The 25351-nt window shown below is 38.3% G+C and overlaps 1 long non-coding RNA gene across 1 annotated transcript in view; it reads right to left on the reverse strand.

Moving 5' to 3' along the window:
• Positions 1 to 22482, reverse strand: part of LOC139588526 (uncharacterized) — a 132705-nt gene extending 110223 nt beyond the window's left edge. The window contains exons 1-2 of the long non-coding RNA XR_011678729.1: positions 21566 to 22482; positions 10868 to 10964 (exon numbers count right to left, since the gene is read on the reverse strand). This is a non-coding gene — a long non-coding RNA (uncharacterized lncRNA). The remainder of the gene's footprint in view (positions 1 to 10867; positions 10965 to 21565) is intronic.
• Between the last annotated feature and the right edge of the window lie 2869 nt (positions 22483 to 25351).

Genomic DNA, 25351 nt, shown 5'->3' on the forward strand with positions numbered 1-25351 from the left:
AACCCTAGGGGTGGGAACCTAAACCATATGTACATAAAAAAGGTAACCTCAAGTTTCCTCTTCATAGCTCTGATGTGGAATACCACAGGCACATTTAGTCAATTGTCCTTCAAATATCTTCTGTACATGTGGGTTTTTTTTTTCCCTTTATGCTTGAGCAGATCTCAGAGATTCAGCTTCACGGAATGCAGTGGAGTTAGACTCCTGTTCATTTCTGTTAGCTGAATTTATGTTGTAGGTTTCTGTTGGGAAGCCTATTGTTGCATGATCTTAGTTGCATGTAAAGTGGTAGTACTCACACTGGCTTTTCCCTTCCAAGGAAACTGCATTTCTTTGGATGGCTATCACTCAAAACACTTGGCACTAAATCCAGAGAACTAGCTAAATTGCAATGTTAATTATGAAAGAAGTGGTGGTGAAGTTTTCATCCTCCTCTTTGTCACACTGTTTCCTCCAGCAAGAAGTTCTGCATTGACAGTATACTCTGGGCAGAAATAAGTCCCCATCAGAGGAGTGAACCCAAAGATATAAGAATCTCACCATGTGCCACTTCACACACAGAACGCTGTAGGTTTTGCTCCTCAAGCTGAAAGTACATCTCAAAAGACTCTACTTCTCTAGATTTACCCAGAGAAATATACTATAAAAGCACATTGCTGAGGTGAGTGGGTGTTAGTCCAAGCCTTGTAAGTTAAAAGTAACATCTCATCATCTCTGCTAAATGTAATGGGTAGTCGAAGAAATGAAGCTAATCCAGGCATAATGATTAGTCTTAGTGTGAGTCATGACCCTGGCAGCTGCATCCTGAACTAGCTGCAATCTATATAATGCATTCCCAGGAAGACCAGACAACAAGAAGTTGTATTAGCACACAGTGCAGATGGTGTTAATACATGTACCAGCATCCTCAAGCCCAGCCAAAAAGAGCAAAGGTCTTCATTTACTAATATTCTTAAAAGGATAGCAATTTGTCTAAGATATTTATTATGCTTATCATAATCAAAGAGCTTGATTTCTAGAATTAATCCTTTTATTGCTAACAAAAAATTTTACAATGAAAAAAGGTTGCTAGAGTGGATGAAGTCTCTGCAATCCTATGCAATGCGTAGGATTAGCCATCAGCAATACAATATTTCCTCCTCCTTCCCCTACACGGTGTCAGGGTCATGTAAAGTCAAAACACTAATTATAGGACAACATCAGTAGAAAGCAAAGGAAGCTTAGCTAGCCACGATGGAAACACAACAGAGGCCAAGGTAAACCCATCAAAACAGCATGATTAGGCTAAAACAACAACAGGAGACTTGTGAAATCAAGAGGGAGTATTTGTGCCTTAACCCACTTCTGTATTTATGAGATTGATTCTGGAGATCTGAATAGGTTATTGTAAGAAGGGAAACCAGAGCAGGCAGATTAGGACTGCTTGCAGGATCCTTTGAGGGAGATCTACAGGTTTGAAAGCATTTCATGGGTGGATTGTCATTCAGGAAAGGCAATGCTCCTTCCAATGCAAGGGAACAAAAATGTTTACCTAAATCGGAGCTATCTGGACTGACAAGCCTCATGTCTCCAGGCAAGAACAGGAGATATGGAACCAGTTTCTTCAGCCTGGGAAAGATCTTTTTCCTGGAGAGCTCTGATGTCACTCAGCTCCTGACTTTTTCAATCTGTCAGACACTTTGAACAGAGCTGCTGCTTTAGGCTTTCACTGTCTACTCCAGATTTTTTCTTCCCTTCAGAGCTGTCAGTTCAAAAGGAAACTAGTCTGGCAACAAACTGGACTTTTCAAAGTTTGTCCTCTATTTTTGGTCATGTTCCAAATAGTCTTTAAACAGCCATGGTTTACTGAGAAGAGGGAGCTGTAATCACCAGGAAAGTTTTGCAGTGCACAGTACCTGGACTTTGTGTTGCAGGAATGGTGACAGGACTAGGCATGTAAAGGTCTTAAGAACTCCAGTGGCAAAATTGCCAAAGAATTAGAATCAGTATTAAAGCATTTTGGTATTCAGCCTGCTTGTTGGTACAGAGCAGAGCAGCAGTCTAACAAGCTACTACATGCCTGTAAACTGAGTAGAGGAGCAGGTTAAATTTTAGGTCTAATGATTGCTAACAAGTTCCTTTTTATCACATCTTTAGCCTCACTTTAAAATATCATTTGAAAGGACTAGACATACAGTTTCAAATCAAAACCCAGCTCTGCATTCCTCATCTATTCTATCATTTCTTCCTAAGTTGCCTGTCACTGCAGCGGCTGAATACCAGCTAGCCTCACACCGGGGAGTTCAGGTGTCCTCCTGACCTGTACTGCAATCTAGAATCTGTATGGAGAGTAAGACCAACTGGGAATGGTGCCATAAAATTTCATTTGCTGAAGAGGCTCTTTACTAAATTAAACCAGTTAGAACTAAGCTGATTCATAAAAGCATGCTGCATTTTTTAAAACTCCACTTCTAAGTTATTCTCCCATTGCTTGAAAAACATACACCTATTGATTAAGGCCTGTCCTAACACACAGTAGCTCTTCAGTAATGCTGAAGCCAGAGCAGTTGTCAATATAGGGTACCTAGATCATCCAAATAAAATGAAAGATCTTTAACAGTCATGAAATACAGTGACTGGAGATATTGGTATAGCAGAAATTACATGAGAAAACCAATGAAATGTTTTTATTCCTGCAAGCTGGGTTTGGTCCAGCTGAGTACAGTGCTTTTCCTGAGTTAGGCTGTGCAGGTAATGACCCTGCTGCATGTGAGAGAAAAAAAAACAAACAATAGTCAGTAACCTTGAAAATAAGAGATAAAATTAGTTCTTCAAAGTAAATTTTCTCTACATTATTCTAGGCAACTTTCTGGAGTCTTTCCATCCTTAGCCCACTGTAAAACAAATCCAAGCATTACTTTATCCTCTGTAAGTTCCAGGGCACTTGCAGCAGGAATAGCATGAATTCTTGTATTAATCTGTCCTGGATAACAAGCATTTGCTGTACCACTCTGTCCCCCAGGAATGAATGTCCCAGCAACTTCTGGACCCAGATGTAGAGTGCCCAGAGCAAAAGCAGAGGCATATAGAAAACTGACTATGGTCTGAGTCATACTAATTTAAATTCTTCCTATTCCCATAGTTTCTGGGGAGTCAATGGGTCAGAGGCTCACCAAGCTACTGACTGCCACCCAACAGAAAGCTCTTCCCCTCCACATAGCAAATAGTCATAACTAGATAGGTTCCTTCCTCCCAAGTCTCTTGCAGGTTTTAATGGCTCACAGAGAGACCTGATCTTGGTTCTGGGCTCCAGCAGAACAGAAACAACAAAGGTGGCTCCTAAAAAAGATGTCACAAATGAAGGCAAAGTATAAACCAGCACACGCCTAAATGGGCTCAGTGTTTTAATTTGTAGTATGCTCACCTCCGCCCCCCTTCCCGCCCCCATAATAGCAGATTATTATTCACCTACAGTAACATCTGCTCTTTTGCCACAGTCTCACCAGTGTCAGAGCTGTGCTGGAGCAACTTCGATATCCCCATCCAGGAAAACCTCCAGTGAGGCACAGTATTATAATGCCCTGGCCATTGAGATTTGTATACACCAGATGGATACTACCAACCAGAGCACTTTAAGCACATACACCCTACAATTAAAGCAATCAGTCAGCCTCAAAGAGGAGAAAGAAATATAAGCAGGTTTTTTTTTGCAAAAAATTCAGCTTCACAATAAAAGCTGCAATGCTGCACTTTCAAAAGGTAAACATTGTTTAATTTCTTTAAGAGCATTAATTCTTATTTTTATTTCCTGACTTTGTTTGTTGTTTTGTTGGGGTTTTTTTGTGGCACAGTAAACTACCAACACTGATATTGTCTATTTACTATTTTAAAATACCAGAGGCCTATCTTTAATTCATTGAAACAAATTTATTGTCAGATTCCAGACTGAATTTTTTTTCTGAATTTATTTTCCCCTTGAACCTATCCTTCCCCACCCTAAAGTTTCAGACTCTGCCACAGAAAAGCAATGCTGTTTCCTGAGCTCCTTTGTGCAGAGTATATACAGACACTGCTCTAACCTGTATAACTTGAATTACTCCCTTCAGCATTTATCAGGGGTTAAAACACCCTTGGTAAGCTGAGGACTTAAGTCCTCTGAGAATTCCTCCCCATTCCTGAGAGATGTTGCATTGCCTGGAAGCCCCCAGTCACAGACATGTTCTCTGTCAGCGTTGAAGAGGGCAATCTGGAAGGGCTAAGTGAAGCAAAGGCACAATTAATGCAGTCCTCAACCCAGGGGCTGGTCAGGAAAAGGAGCTCTATAACAGCTAGAACCTTCCACAAAGAAGAGAAATATACCTGCCTGGCTGCAATTCAAGGCCCTGTCTGATACAAAGCGGTGCAAGTCATTTTGTGGCAACCACAGCAATGTATGCCAAATTTGTTTCACCGTTATTTCACTTTTCCATCAGATCAGGGTGCCAAAGATGATGTGCCAGCAGTTTAATCAGTTTGCCCCTCAATTTCTTCTTCCTTCCTGGCTTTTACTATCTCATCTGACAGCAAGCTGCCAGAGTTCAAACAATCTCGGCAACACTCACAAACCATATCCTTTTTGTTGTTCATTTTACAAAATTAAAAACATTAAACATTAATGTCTCTTGAGTTTCCTCTCCCCCTCAACCCTCCCACCTCCTGAAGTAAAATATGGTTTTGTGATTCCACATCAGAAGGAAACAATACTCTGTTGTGCCCAATACTTTGTGGGTGTGGGTGTTTTCAGGAACCACATCTGAGAAGAAATCCCAGAGGTTATTGCAATCATTCCTTTCACTCCTGGGTACTCAAGCACAGGATTGCCTGCAATCAATTTGTTCTTGCATCCTCATATTAAACTCTTTGTGTATAAAAGTATCACCAGCACTTTCTATATTAATCTATGTAGCAATGTTCTAAAGAGCTTTTTATTATGCTGCAAAGAAATTACAATGCAGAGCAAAAGCCACTAAAGCCTACCTGAGCATTACCACCAAATATGAAAGTTGGGTCTGATCCTTCATCCAGTGAAATGGAGGAGTCTTGACTGCACTCACTGACTTTTCAGGGAAAATTCAGGTACATGTCTCTGTAGTCTACCCTAATCTTATAACAAGGAGGATTACAAATCTACAAGAAACATTACAGGAAATTACATCACATGTAAAGCATATGAACAGAGATCCTGATTACTTTCAAGCTCAGGTTTTTGTTGGTTTTTTGGGTTTTTTGGTCAGTTTTTTGGGTTTTTTCTGGGTGGGTTTTAGCTTTATTTTTTTTGTTGTTGTTTTGTTGCTGTTGTTGTTGATTTTGGACTTTCTGTTTGTTTGTGGTTTTTTTTGTTGTTGTTGTTTGGTGGTTTTGGGGGGTTGATTTGTTTTTTTGGTGGTGTTGTTGTTGTTGTTATGGGGTTTTTAAGATATCAAATACTTGAATCAACAAAGACCCCAGCATCATAGGCTGGTTTACAAGTAGCCCTACAAGAGGGTTTAGCCCTTGAGCTCTATGCCCTGAAATTTTCATCTGAAACGACCCCAATATTTGCTAATAGTATTAAATGTACTATTTAGAACTAGTGTTTGGGGAGCATGAGGGATTAATACAAAAAACTTGACACTACTTTCTCACCTGCAAATTAACTTTAAGGAACTCATACCACTCTTCTGTCTAGTCTTCTCATTCCCAGACAGAAAGTTTGTCAGGCATTCTGAGCTAGTCTGTTTCCAGCTACACACAGGAAGCATCTCTGCAGACAGCATTGCTGGATATAAGTGGAAGTCCACAGGCAATAATTTTACATGTGGCCTTTGAGAATTTTCCCTCTGGTTAACTTTTCTACAAAGAATATACGAGCAGGACATGATACTTCACTATATTTTTAACAATATTCAAAAAGGTTGGGAGTGTAGTAGTTCAATTCCAAAAAAAAAAATAATAAACAAATTTTCAATTTGTGTGCTGAGCTGTGCCAATTGAGAGGACAAAAGTCCTGTGGCCCTGTTTCCTCTTCCTGGCTGGACATGCACACAGACATTTCTACATCGTACATCAACTTCTTTTTAGCTCCATGTGCCTTTCCCATGAATGCTCAGGCACCAATTGTAAAATTCACTTTGATCAACATCCTGAATAAAGCACTGTAGTGATTCAATCCCAAAATCATACAAACCTACCTAAAACAGAAGCTTCTCAATATTTGAGTAACTATACACAAAATTACCACAAACCAATGAAAATGTACATTCTATCTGCCCACTTGTGGTAACTTGTGCAGGCTGGATTTGATCCAAATATCTTGCAGGGAGATTCGTTAGCTCTGCATTAATCCTTCACATCAACTCTAATCCTCTCAGTAAACTGTTTGCATTTTGCAAGTTTTCATCATAAATGACAAGGAATTTTAGGTTAGATATCAGACAAAACACAACAATGTAAGAAAGGAATAAATAAAGCAAAGCTATTCAGGGTCTGACAGCACTGAATAAGCAAGCAATATCACCCATAGGGCAAAAATAAGAACAAGAATGAACATGGGACTATATGTAGCAGGTTTTGTAAAATGCAATATAGGTTTGGAAGAGCCATAAAAGCAAGCCACACAGTAAGCAAATGCAGCTGTAACTGAAGTTTTATGAGTGATGGATTCCAAGAGTAGAAAAAGAAGCAACTCTAACCAGAAAACTGTAAAAACACGGGAGAGTTTCATGCTGCTGCAGGATATTTGAGTGTATGGAAAGGGAGAGGAGAGGAGAGGAGAGGAGAGGAGAGGAGAGGAGAGGAGAGGAGAGGAGAGGAGAGGAGAGGAGAGGAGAGGAGAGGAGAGGAGAGGAGAGGAGAGGAGAGGAGAGGAGAGGAGAGGAGAGGAGAGGAGAGGAGAGGAGAGGAGAGGAGAGGAGAGGAGAGGAGAGGAGAGGAGAGGAGAGGAGAGGAGAGGAGAGGAGAGGAGAGGAGGAGGAGAACCCTGCAGCCTCTGAGACCAGTGACAATACTCACAAATGGTCACACAAGTGCTCAGCATATCCACAGATATAACCCAGCCCCAGAGGCTTTTCTCACACATTATAAAGTCTTCTTTCTAAGGCTGGTTCATCTTATTTATTTCTGTTCTTTTTTAGTCATTCTGTGTAACTGACCCATTGATGGCAAAAATGCTGCATCATAACAAACACAGATATACTTTTAAGACTTCAAAGAACACATCTTTTTCCTGACAGCCTTTCAGTATAGCCATTTTGGTATAGTAACAATCTTTGTCATGAAAATTGAATTGACAGTGATCATAAAAGAGTGAAGTTCTTTAAACAGGCCATTTTCCAAGGTATTGTCAGGTAATTTATGTATTGTTTTAGGCTAAATCTCAAATAGCTATCCACAAATCAGTATCAAAATTATGTTTATTAAGTGCTGCATCAAAAGCAAATCTGAATTTGTGAACTTAAAAAGAACATGAATGAGAGAAAAAACAGTTGCAGAAATGAAATTCAATTCTGTTAACAGTTTTTCACTTCAGTTTCAATTTACACTGTGTTAACCTAATGAAGAGCACAGAAAGGAGATCATCACATCTCAAGTGTTTATGTTTATGCACCTGCAGCTTAGAAAAGTTATTAATACAACAGGGATTCTCCTGTTACACTTTTTACTTTCATCATTCATGCATTTGCAAATATAGACCTTTCAAAACTCCAACAGCAGTGACAGTACTTCCAGCTGCACAAGATCTACTGGTTTTCTGAAGGCCATCAGGACAAACAAAAAAAGTCAGCCAAAGGTTCTTTTTTAACAGCCACACAAGGCTTAGGGCCCAGTTTTGTGTGCTCCTAAGCAGTGGCTTAGAGCTCACAGAGTCAAACCCTTAAGTGTGGTATCAACAAAAAATAAGCAGAGGCTCCAGAGCAGAGAATAGCAAGTTGAAAGCCCCCCCCACAAATCACCCATTTCTGGAGGTACATGGACTCCATCAGTTGCACATCACAGAGTTTGTGAGCATGCAGCACTCAGACGAAGCCACTGCTTGGTCTGCTCAAACAATTTCCTGCTGGTGACATGGGGAAAAGGTAACAGTGTCCAAGAACCTCTCTTTCCCCTTTGGCTTTTGAAGTCACTTCCGCACTCTCTGCTCATGATCTTTGATTTCCAGCATCACAACTGCACTGGGAGAAGCAGAAAGCACATATTTTTTCTCGCTTTTCTCCTTTTACTGGTGAAAGAGCAGATGGCACAATGGCAACATATTCTCCTGTGACCTGGGAGATAGAAGTTTACTTCTTTACTGAATTACCCCCAGACATCCCGATCCCAGCTGGGATACCCTCCAACATTTTAAACCAATACCACCTGTGCTGTTCACTCATAGTGAGGCTATCAAGATCTGTCTCAAGCTGATGGAAGCATCTTCTGAGTAACGTCTACGAATTCTGGAAAGCACTTAAGAATTCTGACTGTATCTTATCCTCTTGCCAGCTCCTTTGATTGCATAATCCTTATGAGACTCTCTTCAGACACTGTACGACCTGCAGCATAGGGTTCTGTTTGCAGAGGCACCTTTTCCTTTCATTGAATCTGCCTCTAGCCTGACCTGTCTTCACTGCCCTGATAACACAGAATTCAGTCCAAGAACAAGGACAGCACCATTTCTTGTCTTTTTCTTTCCTCTTCTACACATTCCTAACTGAAATACAAAGGGTCATGGCTGCCTACTATATGCAGGATCTGCCTGGCTTTAAAACAGCAAAACACAGGCCTGGTGCTCTTTAACAAAGGAATAGTGTTCCATGAAAGAAACCATGCCACAGGATGCACAGTGTCATGGCATGCCCATCTATCAGATTTCCTTCAGACTGGTTCAAAGTTTGATGTCAAAAGAGAGTGGCTAAAGTCAATTCCATATTAAATAGTATCAGGCCTTTAGCATTACTTGAACACAGGATTTTCAAAGTATAGGTTTATAAATCTCTACTTTGTAAACTGAGTGCTTTTCAACTAGAGCTCTAGAACCCTAGAGAGCTGTCTTTAGGAGGCTTTGATCTTTCTAGAGCACCTATCTTGTGTATCTGTAATTGCCCTAGTTTAACAAGGCTCATAACATTTCAAGAAAGAAAAAACCCCTTTTATTAAGTCTGTTAACCTAAGTGACCATAGTGATGGCATGTGTTGCTGTGGGTACCCTGTAAATCCCCTGAAAGCAAAACCCAAAAGAAGAATCTCCTTGATGAAATTAAATGAAATATTTATTAAACATGTTGCCAATGTCCCAGGTGGTATGAAGAAGCTTTGTGGTATGCTGAAAGGCTTGATCTTTCTAAGTATTATGAATGCTAATTTAAATGATTCGGTGAAAGCTGAGGAAGTTATGGCTGAAATTTTGGCTAAAGATGACAGGTCCGGGTTTCAAGTTGCACAAAGCGGTCTGAGGGATTAAGCCAACAAAACCCACTCAAAGATATCCAGTTTCAAAAGGGTAATCTTCGTATCAGTGATTCACACTCAGACAATGGTGAGGATTCCTCATTACTCTGATTTTGCCATATTAATCTTACTTTACAAATACATGCAGTGATTTATATCATGTTTAATTAACTGATTGAGGGCTCCTGTGGTAAAATGGCATCACATTAAGCTCTGTCCTTATGGCAAATGCGAATCACATCTTTAGCCTTGCAAGAACAAAATATCATGGGATTCACTGATGACAGGATGTAGGAATTGAAATAAGGTCCCTCCTGTTGTTTGAGAATCCAGTAAGGGTGGTTGCCATATGCTCATCATTTCCAAGGGAAAAAAATGACAGGATAGAAGAAAGAACTGCTCTAGTTCATCCAATATGTTCAAATCTCAGATGAAAATGATTGTACAGCAGTTCTGTACTGAGGCCAAGTTTTACATGAAAGTGCATAACAAACTTTCAGAAAGCTTATAATTAGAGACCTTTCTAATATGATTTTTTTTTGTATTTAAATAAACTGCTGCATGAAATGACTCCTTTTTTGGAGAAAAAAAAAAAAACAGAAAAAAGAGATGAACTAAATAAAGAAAGGCTTCTCTGCCAGCAACATAAGACAACACAAAATTAACTTAGCTTTTGCTATGAAGAGTTATTCCCCTCAAGCATTCACAACCTGTTTTTGAAGATAAAAACTACAACTGTTATCATCTGATAAAATTAGATGTTGTATATAATTTGCTACTAACATTACCAAGATTAAAAGCCTTATGTTATTACAAAGTTTCTTAAAATTCAGAAAGCATTTTATTTTTAAAAGCTGTCTTATTAAGAGACTGCAATTTTTATACTTACAGTGAACCTTGCATCCAGTAAACTCCCTAGCCATTGACAAATCATTTTACATGAGTCACAGTTTGCTCCCAGGAATTCAGTGGATTTTTGCAATTTGTTTCTATGGCAAAGAAGATAGTAGTGGGGTGGGAGAAGCAGGTTTTGCATTTTACAAAGCTAATATGTGACTTCAGAAATGTTCTCATTCCTCTCCAGGACCAAGACTTTTTAAATTTTACACACAAGAATGAGAGATGAGCAGAGTATTTAAAAGGTGGGTAAGTAAAGCACTCAGTGCTGCCTGTTTTGCCACTCTCTCCCATTTTCCACAAATTGCCTCAGGTCCTAGTCTAGTCCAAGACATCAGGGACACATCAGGTCTCAAGACCTCCTGCTTGCTAGCAGGATTCCACTTTACATAAACAGTTAAACGCACAGCAAGCAAACAACTCAAAAGCCCATTCAGGGCACTCTGTAAATCTTCAGGGCAGTCTGTAAATCTCATGTTCAAGTCCCCAGGCCTGAACCTCGATTTTCCACATTCCAGGTGAGTGCTCTGACCGATCGCGGTGCTACCTGATACTCCAACTTTGCCATCTCCTTCTAGTCTCGACCAGAAATTCCATCCGACGGCTGACAAATCTCTTCTGATGAGTTTCTTTGAAATCGATACCTGCTTGCAAAAGAAAAAGTTTCAGTTTCCTCAAGCCAGCCTTTTCAATCAAAGAAAGAGAAAATTCCCAACTCGTCCTAACCATTTCACTGACGGCTAAAATTGAGCCACTTTTCATAGCTGGGCAATTGTCAACTGCGCTGGTGAGTTTGGCAATGCAGCCAAAATCAAGGGGTGACATTTTTGCCCACAAACACCAGGGCAAACCATCTTTCCCACCAAATGTAAATCTGCTGACTCTGTAACATCGTGCTCCTGTGCCCCCTCTTCGTCCTTTATCAGAAGTCACTATGCTTCACTGCTGCTAGAAACATTAACATGGTTTTGTGATTAGAACAGTTATGTACACTTTACAGTCAGTCACATCATCCTGCCCTTGTTCAGGTCTCTTAAAACTGAGTAGAAGCAGGGTAATTATTTTCCCTTTGTGATATATATAAATTTCAAATCTCTTCATATATCTTCTCAAACCTTCACCATGAAGTAACCTACTCCCTTCTCTCTGTGCCCATTACAACATTTCATATTTTTAAAAGCTTTGAAATTGTTTTCCAAATGTGAAGCACTGACAGGATATCAAAACCAGCTTGGTTTGTGCTTACTTAGCAGGAAAACTGCTATCACAATAACTGCAAATAAATGTGTAGTATTTCATATTTTCTGTTAATAATTTTTAAACTTGCAGGGATTTTAACACCTGTGCCATTAGTCGATGATAATTTCTGAAGTTCTGAAATGCATTTTTAAATTTAAAACATAATTTCAAAGGTATTTTTAAATAAAGGAATTCAACATAATCTATAATGATTTCTTGCCTGAAAAAAAAGAATGTCTAAATATTCTAATAATTCTGATCCAATGCTAGGAGAAATTCAAATTTGATTGCACATAGAAGAGCATTTTGATGCTGAACAAACTGATTTTCAGACACAGATATATCTGGTTTCATATTCTGAGAATATTTTCACATTCTATGGAAAATTAGCTACCTGTAAAACATACTTTTCATTTTACTGTTTTAACAGGCCTTTTAAAAGTTTAGCAATATTTAAGATACAAATATTGATAGAGACAGAGATATATGTAATATAAAATATCCTGAGCAAGGATGATTAACTATTTTTGGCTAATTTTTGCCTAAAATTTACTATTAACTATTTTGGCAGCTAAACTGCATTTCCCTTCAAAAATAGTTCACATTTGAATTTTTTGATATTTAGAGTAGAGCTTTAAGCTATGTAAAAGTACCTTGAAATATGTGCAGGTCAAAGTAAAGCTTCATTTTAAATATTTCAGACTGTTATAGTTACTGCTTGGAGATAATGTGACATTTACAGTAATTGCTGAAATTCCAATTACTTTCAGTAAAAGCTGCTTCTTTTGCAAGCTGTAAAAATATAAAGGTGCATTGATACTGCATTGCTGGAGACAGAGTCTGCAAGTAAAGGCAATTAAATGTGAGTTTGATGATACACAATGTACTGGACTAACATTAAAAAGACTTTTCCATGTTTGACTGTTTACCAGTTTTGTCTTTAAATAATAGTCTTCTTTTGGCATGTAATGTATATCTGCTTGCACTAAACATAATTTATGAATATTTTAACACATGTGTACTCAGTGGGGTGTATTATCATACTGATATAAATAGAATTAATGAGCAGTCAACCTGCCACATGTCATGACATATGACAGGGCAGCCAGAGCATGGGAATAATTCTTTCTGTTTCATATTAGAGCTTCTTTTCCCAGTTAAATTTTTGTTCCCAGATGACAACGGACCTAATTTTCTAAGGACCATTTACAAAAAGAGTAAGAAATTACAAACCTGGACTAATTTATCATGGGTCATTTCAAAGAATGATTATTTTTATGCCATTTCAAATGCTTAAATAAACTTCAAATGCTTAAAGGAAGCAGCTTTTTTTCAGTTAATTTTTAGGGGTTTCACAATGAGAGATTAGATATCTGCCTCAACTTTCCTTCTTAACAAGCAAATATTTTATTTGTTGTTGACTTTGAATTTGTTTCAGTGTCATGTTATAAGTTTCATCTGTTAAGGGTCTAGAATAGAATGACTGCCTAAATACAAAGATGACATGTACCAGGTAAACAGAATTACTTTGCAGAGAGAGATACAGATGCACGTAGGTAATATCCTTTTAGGCAATTATTCATTCTAATTTCAAAGGCTAGGTAACAATCTGATGAACATAACTACTAACTTTTTTTGGATAAAGATATAGAATAAGTTGGCAGAACACACAGAATACAAGGCTAGGCCAGATTCCCTGTTTGGCACTTTATTTGAAAGAAATACTGAAGTGTAATATCAATTCTGTTTACAAACAGCTGCTCAGTCAGTTAAAGGCTAAGGTTCATAACAAAATTAACAAATTAATATCAGTCAAACTGACCAGCTACTATCTAATTAAAGATTGCTGACTTGAAAAGTTTTCAGCAAAGAATACAAATGCTCTTTGATGTTGCAGTGCTGGGCTACTGACAACAGGGAGGAAGGTACATATGTTGTTCCTTCTTCTTTTTGATTTAAAATCACTTTTTAAAAAATTATTTTACTGCACATGAATCTTTGAAGTCTTGACTCATTTTCCAACAGGAACAAGAGGGTCTCCTAAAGATGGATCCAGTTCAGGTTTGAAGACTTGAAAGACATAAAAGAGACTTATATTGGAACAAGGAGTTGGAACAATTATATTAAAGAACAAGGAGACACTCCAAGTTTTTGTGTCCGAATGTTTTTCCCGGCAGGGCAGCATGTCCCTTGGGAATCCTGCTCTGTCACTCTCAAAGAAAAGGGGCACCATCTAGTGCTTTTTTGGAGGAAAAGCTGCTAATACCAGTAGGGATGTAGCAGGGGAGGAAGGAACACGCAAGGGGGAGGGAGAAGAAATGACATTCCACTTTTTTCAAAAGACAAAGAAAACCTGTTGGCCTGTTTCATCTTCCATTTTGAGGCACTGCAGTATTTAGCTTCAGGCTGTAAGTAAAAATTGTCAGCTTTCACAAGGTGGAAGGATGGATTCCTAACAGCTAAAATAATATATACAATTTAAAATGGAGAGGGGGTTGGTATACAGATATTTTCCTGCTTAATAGGTATTTCTTCTGCCTATTACTATATCAAAACATTTCCCTATCACTCCTTTTCATTATATAGTCCTTCTTTTATTAATCTAAACAAAAACCTTTTTAAGTAACATTAATTTCCTTGAAGACTACACTGTGCTGTAAAGTTCTTGAAAATGTTCTTACAAATCATCTTTCCAGAGTTCACCCATAGAGATTATATGAAAAATTATTTGTAGCACGAAATTGTTTACAGTGCAATAAGAGCAAGTTAACCACTGGCACTGCTACAAAAAAGCTTGAGAAGTTTTATCTGATTGGCAAAATATGCTCATATCTGAGTCCAGGGAAAGAGTGCCCTTTGATAAAATTTCACAGCACTAAAGTCTCATTATCTGAATGATTTTTGAAACTTTTTTGAAAACAACTTAGGGGGAGGGACAAGGAAATATTCTTTTCTGCTGTAGCTTAGGGAATAGATGACTTTGGAAGAATTGTGAAATAGTAGCTCAATATTGTTTAATTTACTGCAACTATGAATTGACAGAAATTGTATTAGTCAAACTAATAGGTTCTCACTGAAAATAACAAATGTTTCAAAGGTACATCTGCTCCTTGGGAGCCCCAGGCTGGAAATATTTGTTGTGAACTACAGGAGCTGCTGCCTTCAGACACCCAGAACAATCCCAGATTTACACAGAGTCAGAGCTCAGGACATGTTGAAAAATTGCATGTGCTGATACTCCAACCAGAGGCCCCAAAAAATCACAGTTAAAATCAGTGCTTGTTTTTAACTTCTGGGCATAATCTTGGATTCCCTGGGTGCTTCAATCTCTTACTCAAATGTGTTGTAGCAACAAGGGAATGTCAGACCAGTGCATAAGACTAAATAAACAAGAAATATTTCTAATAAAATAGTGCTGAGCAAAGCAAATATGTGGCTTGGTGAGTAATTCTCAGAGGGAAGCCTATCTCAAGAAACAAAAAATATATTTTATGTTGCTATAATGCTTTTCTTGTGAAGTTGATCATGCCTATTAAGAAGATTTCTTACACAGAAAAAAATGCAGGTACAGAATTAAGAGAATTGACTAAGAGCAGGTAAGTGGGGAACAAATATCAGTAAAAAACATCAGATTCCCAAATCCTAAATGGGGCTAGGAACCACATGCAGGTCCTGACAATCATGAAGGAGTGCTCTGGTCTAGTGGTCTGACTACAGGATGGGGAACCATACTTGGGAGATACTTGCTCTGCAGAAGATTCAGCACATCCATTCAGGGCCTGCTGTTGGATATTCTGAGCACCCTTGTTTTCTAGTGAAATCAGGAGCTTGGAGCTTCTGGTGTTTGGATCATGGACCCAAGCTGCTTCATTTTAGGCACCTATATTTTCAAATGGCACTATTTAACCTCTCTGCCTCAGTTTCCACATCTGTAAAACTTGATAGCTATGCTTACCTTGCATGGGTGTCAGGAAGATTATTTCAGGTCTCTAGAGAACTTTGAAAAGGAAAAGCAAACCAAACTGAATTTATTATTATTTGTCATTTTTTTATCCCATAAAATAGAAGTCAGATGCAGCCCAGACTGTGAACTATAACAAAATGTTCAACTAAGTCTTCCTTATATCTCTAATGACAAAAGAACTGGTGAATTCAGCATGGCTTTGCAGGAAGAAAGCAGCTTCCCCGTCTACTGACTTGGCAACACTTGGGGTAAGTAATAAGTTTATGTCTTAAATAACCACTACATTTACTTAATTATTATTATTCTATATGTTTCTTTATATTTTTAATTCAACTATCAGTGCAGTTCACTGTACTTCTGATGATTAAAAAAAAACCTCTCTTAAGCAGAAGAACTTAAGCAGAGGGAACTTACTTCAGTGGCAAGAAAAAAAGTTGCCAATAAAATCTCTCTTTGGGGTTTTCCTTGGTGCAGAATGAGCCTCATAAGATTCCAGCCTGACTCAGTCTTGCCTTGGCAGGTTTCAGACCTTCTAGAATTGATAAAATGAGCCCATTAGAAAAATCTGCATGAGTTTATCTCTAAATCTGAAGAATAATGGGACACTTTACCTAATACATCCCCTTTAAAAGCAGCCAATTGCCTTCATGTTGGGTACTTTCACAAACTCTTAATGTGTCTCCAAGTTTTTTGTCTGAAGTTTCCCTTCCCTTGCTCAAAGTATGCCATTTTTCTCTGGTCTTCCCAGTGTCACTTTCCAGATTCTATACCTCAGTGAAACCCTCTGGTAATGACAGCACTGGAGTGATAATATACTTTCCTGATTTCCTGTTAATAGTAGCACTTGATCCAGCAATGAGTGCCAGCTCAGTGGCAGAAGGATGCTTTAATATTTTCTAGAGGTAAAAGGATCAGTTCAATTTATAGCCTCGGCTAACTCAGCAGTTTTGCTCTGTCTTGGCACAGAAATGGGTGTTTTAGTTAAAACAAAGGCAAAAGAAAAGAAAAAAAATCCCCCTTATTTTGCTCAGTGTCCTGCCAAACAAACAAAGTACAATTATATTTTTCTCCCTGAAGTAACTTGTGAAAACTGCAAAATGCAATGAAGGAGTTAAAATAACTGAGGGGAAGGAGGGAAAATAGAAGAGGCTAAACAGCAGCATCAAAAAGGAAAGCAATTTGGTTTTCTATTTTATTAAGAGACACATCATCACAGACTATCCAACAATACATGTACCCTTGCTGAAAAGCTGCTGATATTCTACATTAACCTTTGATAGTGAGAAGTGTATTTCCCCTACTGTTTTCCACAATAAATTACATTCTATCTGGCATCCAAAGCACTAGGAAGTGTTCAGCCAGCTGGAAGCACCAGATTGGCCCAACATCCCTAACGTTCAGATTATAAATAAAGGGTACCTCATACTGCTTGTGTAACAGAAACGAGAAATGCAGAGGAAAGGCAACTTCCCCCCTGCCCACAGAAGCAAAAAGAGTCAGTTGGGGAATGAAAAACAGGAATTCCAGAGGGCAGGGTTTCTGCAGCAAGATGCAGTCTCCAGCACTCCAACCCTCAGACAAACGCAGGACTTCAGCAGAGAAATGAGACTTCACCATTTGCATGTTTACTGAGGATTTGCACATTAAAAAAAAAGCCAAGGGGAAGTATATCTGGCTCTGCTCTTCCCAGATGGTATAACCACACAAACACAGACTCACACAGACACATATCTTCCCACTCTTTAGGCAGCATTGTCTGTTCTCTTCCAGCCGTGAAAATAATTAGCTCAACCACAACCTCAGTTTCAGAGGATGTGGTCAAATGTGGCATGCTGCATGTTTCTCCCACACCCTCAAATCAAGGGATATTATGGCTATAAGTATGTAACAGCATTGTGATAAAGTTGAGGAAAACCCTGCCTGTTATGATCTGGAAGGTGAAGATATCAAATAGGAAGAGAACAAAAGACAGTCTGAAGACACAAACTCCAGTATCTGAGAAAGATTCTAAATGGGCTTGTTGGGTTCTCAAGGAAATCACTTCATTAGCTTCAGTGGGAGCACAACTGAACCAGCGCTGAGAGCTGCTAAACCAACTCTAAAGATGGAAAAATTAACCAAATCTATTTATTCTAAGGGCTAGACTATGGTGGTCCCTGTTGAGGATGTAATGGCAAGTCAGACACAAGGAGCTGTTCTCCTCACCACTTCTTTTTGGTAGGGGCTGGCCACAGCTGCAGTGCCTGTGCTCTCCTGAGGGCCAGAATTAGTCCCAAATTGGTATATTCCATCTTCATTATCCCAGCTATTATATAAACATGACTATATGCTTGCTTACTTAAGCTGAAAAATGGAAAAGAGGAATTAAAATTAAGGTTAATAGAGCCAGATGGAGTATTCCCCATTTACTTCACCCTCACCAGGGCTACATCAACCCCTCTGCCTTGAGTGGATGCTTTCTCCCATAAAAGCCCCGTTTTTCTTTTTTCCTCTCTTCTCTCTTCCCTTATTTTTTTTCCCCTGGTGTCCTCTTCTCTCCCTCTCTTACTGCTGCTGTGGCTGTTTAAGTTTCCCTATTTATGGTGCATCTTGAAATTTTTGATAGACACTAATACAGGAGCTGTCTCTCCCATATCTATTAAACCATGGGTAACAGCTCTGAAGAATTTTATTGATATTATTTTGGAAATTTGCTTTGTCTTGTGTTGAATTTCATGACTGGAAGGATCTTGAAACTGGGCAAAGAAATGGCCAGAAAGATGTCTGCTAATGTCTATCCGTTGCTCTCTCCCTAAAGTTGGTCTATGCCTTATTTGGAAAATTTCCATTTAATTCCCCTTTAGGCAACTGAGATGCTGCCTGAAAAGCCTCTGATCTGTTGGGATTTGTAGGTACCCTGATTTATTTCAGGAACATGTATTTGTGCTCTGCAGGAGGACAGAGGGGAGGCTGAGTGCAAGAATCAGAAGTTTGGTACTGCCTGTACATCCCAGGTTTAGACAACTCTTTCATGTTGTAGTGGCTGATGTTTCCCACGCGAAAGGTAGTTTGTTCAAATCCACTTCTTGTCCCCCAAATGATTGCTCGGAGTTTTTTTAAAGAAATGGTGCTCCGTCCCAAAGAAAAAGAACAGATGTACTGTTTTTCTCTAACACTAGTTATACCAGTATGAGATTTTTCAAAGAGAAGAAAGACACAGAGAAAAAGTTTTGAAGAGAGAGGCAGATCCACAGCATTTGCATCCATGCTTTTTTTTCACTGTTGGGGACAACTTTCTGCACAGCTTGTTTAAGGATTCTGGATAGTGTAGTCCCAGCAGACATTTCCTGTACTAAGACATATTCTCATTAGAATACATCTTCCAAAAGGGAGTATTCAAAATATTATTTATCTGCATATAATCACTGTATCACGCCATGTATCCTTTATTTTAATTTCCACTCACTTGCTAATTACACACCACACTGAAGGTCTCACAACTGCTCCCCTTTCAGCAGCTTTGTTTGCAAAGTGTCTGGCAATAATCTCCCAGCAGTGTATTATCATGCCCTTTTCATCACACTATTTAATCAATAGGGTAATGACCTCATATAAGCTAATTCCAGGACCTAGCCATGCCATGCTAAATAAATGAAACAAACAAAACTCTAGGCTACATGTCTCCTGTTTTAAAATCTTGGATGTGAACCATTCCAGCATTAAAAATTATTATAATATATAGAAATGGCAAATTCTTCACATCTCTTGCCAGAAAAAAAAAAAAAAAAAGAAAAAACAAAACCATTCTGCAGTACTGTAGGGAAATAGCTGCTTTCTTTAAACTGACATAATTGCAAAACGTGTGTTTTTGGTCAAGTGTTCACAGGAAGATTTATACTGATAACACTGACAACAACCCATTCCCCCATTATATCACGTCATCACTTACAGGACCAAATGGTGACCATCACAGCTAATGGGATGAAATCACATGCAGCACACTTCCAAAGCAGAGGTTGGAACTAGGGTTCTTTTCAAAAGGACTTCTGTTGCAGTGAGCAGAAGGAAAGCAGCTTCTCTCCATTTCCTGAGCTGTAAACTCACAAAGTGTGGTTCACTTTGATTTGCATTCCATGTCTGGATTATACTCTGTCTAATAAAGTGCATGTGAGGTGCTTAGTAATGTGTGAACCCTGGAGCACATGTAGCATCACTCTAGTGAGGCGATTCTCTTGTCCAAAGGAATGGGGGTAGTAAATTGAGTCTGTCTGCTCTTTTTAACCACCACTTTTCCTAATACTAGTAGGAATTTAATTTCAGAAATAATTTTTTACATCGAATTTTGTTGTAACTGGTCAACAGAGAGAGGAACACAACTGACTGTCTGGCACATGGAGTGACTGCGTATCCCTTCTATTCTTTGGGAAATCAGGGCAAAACATTCACAAGACCACAGAAGTTTCACCCCACAAGACCTCTGACAAAATGGCTAGGAGAGAAAATAAACTGTTTTCATGACATTAACGCAACTGGAGTAGTTCAGGGACACCTGAAAAGAGGATGAGTATGCATTAGAAGCATAAACCACATAATTTTGTGTTACCATGGCATTATCACCATACACTGCTTTCACATGAATGGAGATCCCTCCTCCCTAAATAGTGTGAAAGAAAAATAATAGTTTTTAATCTGTTGTATCCCAGATATTACCTGAAACCAGCCATATACCTTGAGACAAATTTTTACTGGAAATTTTTTGCTGCATCAACGCCACTTAGGTTCTTTTGGCACCTTCCTTTTAGGTGTGTTATGAAAATGACAATGTGCCAGTCATCCAAGCTGTCAGCACCAGCTAAAATCTGTTCTGAGGCAGAGTAATTTACACTTGGATGAACACCTCCCAAGAAATAATCATGTAAATACCTTCACGATGAAATGCAACTCATTCCTGGTTAGATAACTCCTATAACGAGCCTAAGTGTGATCTGTCCCAAAGATCTGAAATTGCTTCAGTGCAAATATTCTTTTAATATGATGTAGATGTTGGAAAGGTAACTATGTAGTGCTGTGAAACACTTGCTGTGTTGCAAGATATTAGTTCTAGACTACAAAACTGCATTTTGGAAATATTCTCTCAAAATGTCCTACATGACACTAGTCTGGCAAAGTAGGAATTTTAAAAAAAACAACACCCTCAGAACCCTAATGAACTGAAACTCTCCAACTAGCCCATTTGGTAGTCTGGCCCCTGCAAAACTATTACCTTTACTTCTGATGCAGTGGAAGAAATAGCAGACAATAGCAAAAAATGAAGGAAGTTGTAAGACTAAGGAAAGAGAAGAAATAAAATTCCAGACACCTCCTATTGAGGTGAATTAACTTCCAACAGTGGATGGTTTTACTAGACATTAACTTGATCCCTGATACTTATCAGAAGGTTTAGAATTAGGCAGTGTGAAATATCATTGCCAGGTGATACCATCTTGCCCTCCCATCAAAATCCTTATCCAAAAAAAGGACATATCATTGAACTATTTCTCTAATCCATCTTTACAGAAAATAAATTATTCCTCTAATTGTAGACATTGCAGTCCACCATTTGTTAAATTCAAGAAATCCTGATGCATCTTGTGATAGGATATACTTCTACAATGGCAACACATCCCTCCAACAGATGAACAGGAGTGGTTGGAATGAAATATAAGACCCTCTGTCCTTTGAGGTGCTGCTCAAAATCTGACAGAGGGATCAGGCAGGACAGGATGGTAATGACTTGCCTTCACAGCTCATCACTTTGATACCAGGTAAATTAGCATTTTGGTATTTCAATTGCCACCAGTAGTTTCTAAGATGACATTGACTTGAACAGTCTTACAAGAGTATTTCTTCTCTGTCAGGTAGTTTTGAGTTTTGGGGAGTCTCCACTTCAGGAAAACACCATTGTGTATATTTTCTCCTATTGCTTTTGTTCTGCGAGCATTCTTTTAATTTGAAGGCAAAACATCTTATTCCAGAGCATTCTGCTTATGCAACAATATTAATTAAAAAATATCAGGTACTTACCGAGCAAGTAGTACAAGGTCACAGCCTTCCCTTCAGCCCTGTAAGCCTTTCTGCAGTCAGAAGGCAACAGACTACCTTGGTCTGTCTGTTTTCTATCAGACATCTCTATTTTACAAAGAAAAAGAAATGAGAAAGATGAAGAAAAATCAAAAACGTGGCAACTTTTCCTCAGATATAAAAACACAAAAAGTTTAAAGTCATGCATGTTTGGAAAGAGAAACACACAATCTAATATATTTATGAAATGTTTTACTTTAAGTCCTAAAATACAAAACCAAAAAACCCTGAAAACAAACAAAAAAACCCCACCAAACCAAAACAAAAAATAGCTAAAAAAAACCCCAAAACCATTACCTCCATTGTGCAGGTTGCAGGACTTGACCATACGGACAAGCTGCATGGAAAGGACATCTTATCAGAAATGGCTCTAAGTCATCCAGAGACCTCCTGGTGTCTGGTCAAGGATTGAAGGAGTACCCCAGAGAAAAGTCCATCTGATATAGATGGAGTGGAAACAAATAGAAAAATCTAAGACATCAGAGCCTCAGATTTTTCACAGTTTGGATGTGTGTCAATATTAAAAAAATAGGGATTTGATAAAAGGATCTGATAAAAAAGCAAAAGAGGCATATAAGGGATAACTAACCTGATAGAGAACTAAAAGGGATAATCAAATTAAAGTTGATCCACATGGGTTTCTGGAAAGCAGATTTTGTCAAGCTAAATTGATACTATTTTCTGATGTGATTACAAATGGGACTGCTAAAGGCAACCATTTTGATAGATGCCTGTAAGAGAACTGGCTTTGCATCACACCACAGTTTGACTGAAAAGCTAAAAAGCATAAGAGATGGGATTCATCCACACTAATTATAGCTGTCTAAAAGTTTGCCAGCTTGTCTTAACTTCTCTATATTCCCATTATAGTCTATGAAAAGAAAAAGACACTGTCAAAAAGTGATTTATGGTTTTTCAGATAAGTCCATCTTTCTGCGAAGGTCTCCATCTCTCTCCATTGACTATTAAGAGCTTAGAAAACTAGCAATCATTAGAAACTAATTTTTGGATGGCTAAAATGAGATACAGTGAATCAGAATAGCATCCTAAACTACTTATAAACTATGTAGCAGATATATCTAACCAATCATTATGTGATTGGGGAACAAGGCACTAGTATTGGAATTGGCTCTTGCCTCCTAGACTACTTTTCACTTTTAAAAAAAAAAAATTCACAATATGGGAAGATGACTAAAAAATGGAAAATAATGGAGAAGACAGTTGGATTAGGTGACCGTAACCAGATATTATGTACCTCAGTATAGCTAACAGGAAGGCCATGGATCAAGGAATTAGTACAATGAGACAGATTTAATGAGGAAAGACTCAACTCTGGAAAAAAGAGATCCCACAGAGGAGGCAAGGTTTTGGGACCACAGGCCATGACAAGTAACCAGATTACTATGAATTTTTAGAGAACTGCTAGAGTACTTCTAAGAGTACTGAATTTTTAGAGTAACAAAAAGCTACCATACTCATCAGATGTATGAATAATAATAAATAGGAATAGGGAGGTTGTATTATCTTATTTTGCATCAGTGAACTGACTAGTAGTTTCACTGTGTTCCTGCTGTTGTTTTAAGAAAGACTGTGAAAATTTCCATAGATTATGAGGAAGCCAGGGGAACAATTATGGTATTAGGAAACATGTCTTACTACAAGAGACTCGAGACACTCAATCAATTAACTTATAAGAGTAAAAGTTAAAGGATTATTTGATCACAGGCTACAAGTGCCTCCCACAGGGAAGAAAAAATTGATAATAGAGGGCTCTTCAACCTAGCAGGCAGAGAAAGAACAAGATCGAAGGGCTAGAAGTTATAGCAGGACTAATTCAGTATAAAACTAAGGTGTAAATTTTAAACATTTAGGGAATAACTTGAATAACTTGAGAAGAACTATGATTTTTTTATTTTCTGTCACCAGAAAATAAGTTTTAATCAACACTTGGCCTTATTAGAACTTTATACTTCTATTTCTAAGCTTATTAATACATTAATTCTAAGAATCTCAGAACATTACTATGGAGAAAAGGAACACATGTTGTAAGTTGGGAAGTGCTCACTGCAATTCATAAACAGCCAAGAGATTTATTTTCCATTTGACCACCAACTGACAGACTCTCTACCATGAAGCTTCCCTAACTGATACACCTTGTCACTACTCCACACTGTGCAAACCTTTTTGATTAAAGAGTACTAATTCAAAACGGATTGCACTAAAATTAGGAAGCAGGAAGAAATCATAATTTGTAATTATCCCTTGCAGAAATTCCTTAGTACAATACTTCTGAGTCGTTTTAGGCATGCCATTATTTTCCAAATGTAAACGTAAAACCCAAATCACAACATGGTAAAGATCTCTCGGTAGGCAATTAAAAATCAATCAGCAAATTAGATCAAATGAACAAGAAAATAAGGCTCAGAAAGACATTCATTCTAATTAACATAATATTAAGTTAGAAAAGACCTTTTCATATATAAAAAAATTGTCTTTATTCCAACTATCAAACCAATCAATAAAAGGAAACACTTATTTCTTACCTTGTTATCCCCATGACCAAAGCCAAAAGGAAATGACAGTAAGAGTGAGTCAACTGCCTGTGCAACTGTATTAATTTCTTATTATTTCTAGTCTTGTTAGCTATTTGAATCCATAATTTAACCAGATTGTATTAAATTTATGGGGATTCTACCTATATTGTGCTTGCTCTATACTTGCTGTGTCTGTTAAGAATCTTCGAGGTTCTTAAAAATAAAACTAATGTGATCAAAAGTCTCACCTAGGTTTCTCCTTAGCTAGATGACTCCTAACTAAAGCACAGGGCTTTACCATGGAGACAGAGGATGTCAAAATAAGAGAAAAAGTAGAGGGATTCTTAAGTCTGTGTTGGGGATGATAACATATACTCTCAGGGAAGGAAATAGCATTATAGGACACCTTATTGAATAAACCTCTCTGGTTAAGCGGAAATGCTCAGGCAATCAGACAAGGAATGGGGCATGGTTGAACCTAATTAGATAGATTGCACAGATTAAAAATACCTGCTATTATAAGACAGTTCCTAAAATATTTTTTCAAATGTCATATTACTCCAGCAAAGACCAACCATCTCAACCTTCTGGACATATGCCACAGACTTCTGGGCAATTTGGCAGCTGGGAGATGACCATGATTCCCAGCAATCCAGTGCAGCAAACCTGTGGATGGTTCCCTGCCTTACCCACAAGTAGAGCATTGTGCAGCCCTTCACAGATGTTAATGTGTTATCCAGATTCATAATATCCAGTGACCCCTTTCCAAGCAAACATAACTTCCTGTCCATCTCATGAGATAGGCCTGGTTTGGGAACAATCCTTGCACAAGAGCTGCATGGGGTGCAGTGTTACAGGCCAGGCAAGACACAGTTGTGTTATTTACTCTTTTGGGTGGGGGAAAGAAATCTAGAAAGTGTGTGTAATGGTTTAGAAACAGGCTTTGCAAACCAATTCCGCAATGAATGTATTTCACTTTGATTACCCCTTCTAGCCTGTAACAAAATTGAGGCAGTATTTTGTTTTGCAGAAGTTAGTACCTTCAAGACCTGCAGTGGATTTATTATTTCTGCTAGGGCTTGCACTTCCTTTCTGATCCATGGCTGTAAAATCCAGAGGGACAGAACAGCACAGAAAATTACTGCAAAGATGTAGTGTGACATAGGAAGAGTCAGAGGCATTATGTGTGAACAAC

Source organism: Agelaius tricolor, unplaced genomic scaffold (assembly GCF_023055355.1).
Source record: "Agelaius tricolor isolate 1412-34295 unplaced genomic scaffold, bAgeTri1.0.p SCAF_1, whole genome shotgun sequence".
Classification (NCBI taxonomy): Eukaryota; Metazoa; Chordata; class Aves; order Passeriformes; family Icteridae; genus Agelaius; species Agelaius tricolor.